Here is a 3233-nt window from a genome sequence, read left to right on the forward strand (position 1 = left end):
ACTGCATTATTTTTCTGGGGCATAAGAAGATGCCACAGCCAGGTTGATTGCTTAACCAAACTTTGTTTCCATGGTTCTTAATGCAAAAAGTACAATATTAAAGTATTGAAAGATTGTATCTTCTTCAAAGATATATTTTGTTGCTTGCATGTGGTTGTTTTCAGTCTATGTCTTTGTATGATCTGTCCTCTGGGTACAAAACTCTGGAGTCAACCAGTGTGTCTAATCTCTACTTTTTTTAAGTGCCTCAGACAAATTGGCTCCATGTCTAATCTCTACCTTCTATAAGTGCATCAGTCAGATTGGCTCAGGTCTATCCAAATGTCTGTGTTTAACTTAATTACCTATTTAAAGTCTTGACCTCCTAATAGAGTCACATTCTGAGGTAATGGGATTTGGTGTTTTTATATATGAATTGTGAGAAAATACATTTCAGTCTATAACAGTCAATTTGTCCTATGCACATGTACTTGGCCATTTTATACCCTGATTCATTTACTAATATGAAGCTCTTTGAAGTTCAGTTTCACTGATGCAAAAGCTACGCAATCAATGTTACCTTTTTTTTTTTTTGAGAAAAAGGTTAAACAATATTGTCAGTAACAAATCATAAAGGAAATTTTAACACGTTTAGTTAAAGCAAAAATAATCAGGATTCTTTTTCATCTTTTCCAAAAATTACTGTTAACTTTAAATTGCTACACAAATATTATTTCAATACATTCTAATTTCAATCATAAAAAAATGGACTTTTTTATGCTTTACAACAAACTTCATAATTGACAAAATACATTTCATTACAATTATTATCTTTAGTACAAAATATCACTGTTAGATTTATTCAAAATTAGTGTTAGTGATTTATAGTTTTATTTCTGATTTTTTTTTATTATGAATCATAAATGGGTCTCAACTAGACCTTTTGCTTATGTCAGTGTGTTTTCTCTGACCAGAGTGGTTAGAAGGAGATAAAGACAAATTTTGGTGAAAGCAATTATTACACATTTTAAATATTAGACTTCCACAAGTAATAGAAGCAAATTCAGTAGCAAAACAGGAAAATAATGAAATACATTCTATAAAGATGAGCATTCATTTGCTGACAAAGAAATGTTAAATCACTATATACTGTGATATGTTAGTGAGGGTGAGCTTATAGGGTGCTTCAGTCAGACATAAATGACTGAAAAATCACAATGTCTAATGTGATTTTCACTCATTAAACCTATTCACTTATTATTATGTCCCTGGAAATTCAAAAATTCTTTTCATTGTTCAGGATGCTCCCATTATCTCACAAACTACAAAAAGGGGAAAGCAACACCAACACAATCTCAGTCATGATTAAGTTGAGTGAGTCAAGGATATAGTTCTCAAATATAGTTCCTCTGAAAGACCAGACTCAAAGCATACTTGATGGTAACTTTTTTCTTTTTAATTTTATATATTTTGGTACAAGGTCTTATTATGCATCTCAGACTCGTAATGAGCCTCCTGTTTTTGGCCTCTCCAATGCTGGGATTACAGGCATGTGCCACCACACCTGGACTTAGTGGCAGGCTCATTGGGCCCAGGGGCAAGGCCGGCCTGGCATGAGATTACTGGGATAAAACCCTGGTAAATGAGCTTGCCTAAGTAGTTGCTTAGTCCGCTGAGCTATCTCGATGCCCCCCCTTCTTTTCTGTATTTTTTAGGGTAGGGTCTATAGGGTCTACAGTGTCTCACTGCATAGATCAGACTTGTAGTGATCCTCTTGTTTACAACCTCCCAAGTGCTGAGATTATAGGGTGTACCACCCTGCCCATATCAATCCCATCTCAGCACGCCCCAGGTAAGGAGGTGGCAGGGAGGTCTGGTGATCAAACTTCCGGCTGCTGCATCTGCCTAAGCAGGTGCTTTAATCTACTGAGCTATTTGGCCAGCTCTCCCTGGCCCTTTGATGGAATATTCTAAAGTTCATTTACTTCCTTTCTTATAAAATTCTTATCTTTGGAGTTCTTTAAATAAATTGCTTCAATATATTGTGGCAAAGTCAAATACACCAGTATGAAGGTATTCAATTTGAATAACACAAAGAATCTATGTTCCTTATGTAGTGTAAGTCAGTTATTTTCATCTGCTTTGATGATGTTAATTCCACTCTTTCCAATAAAAATATTTTAAACTATTAAAATTATATATTTATTTCATCAAGGTGAATTTTTGAATAGTAATTTTGGATAAATAAAACATTATCTATAATAATCAGGTTCTTTTCAGATTGTCTTTCACTTTAAATTAAAATATATAATACACCTCAATCTACCAAACATGAGTCACATTAGTCACATTAGTCACTATTCTAATAATAGTGTGTATTGTGTTAAATGGTTATTCATTGACAACACTGTTTCTTGAGATTTTTTTCTTACCTTACATAAAATACATATTGAACTTTGGCTCCTAAATTAATTCAGTGACATTGTCACAAGTATATCCACACAAATTTGCAATTCTAATATTTTATATTTTTTACTAAAAAAGAATAAGTTTATGTATAAGTAAAAATTTATCTGTGTGAAAGTATGTTCGGAGACTAGATAAAAGTAAAGGTATATTATCACTTAAGACAATGACAAGAAAAGGTTAACTCTGTCATTGGTTCAGACTTCTACTTTTAGATAATGTATATAACAAAGTCACATGGTATGGAATTTCAAAGAAAAACTGAATGAGATGATGTACAAAGATGTAAATACACAAAAAACAAAGCAAATGAAGCACATGCACAACTTCAGGTTTTATATAGACAAAGGTCTCTGAAGTCTTCACTGGGATGCACTTGCATATTTGTGGAGTTCTATGTTCTCAGGATATAAATTGAAATTTATGAAGTGTTCAAAAAGAGAAGGGTTCTTTAAACTATCCATAATAATTATCAAGTAGGGGACATTTCAGTTGTGACCAACCAAAGCAGAAATTATTTGGTGATTGAGGCATCCAATGAACACTATAGGAGGATATTCATCTTAGCAGTGGGACTGAATTACTCATGGAGTGAAATGTAACGTAGTACAATTCTTTGAAAATCATTTTGTAAAGTAAGACAAGCTTTGAGAAGATCAGACTACTACAAAAGTAATATTAACCCCATTTGAAACAAAGTATAGAACAATTCAAAAGAGAAGCAACAATTTCATTTATAGAAAAATACAATATTCACAAGGTACAAGATACAATAAAATCCACCAAAC

Source organism: Octodon degus, unplaced genomic scaffold, assembly GCF_000260255.1.
Source record: "Octodon degus isolate 3935 unplaced genomic scaffold, OctDeg1.0 scaffold00175, whole genome shotgun sequence".
Taxonomy (NCBI): domain Eukaryota; kingdom Metazoa; phylum Chordata; class Mammalia; order Rodentia; family Octodontidae; genus Octodon; species Octodon degus.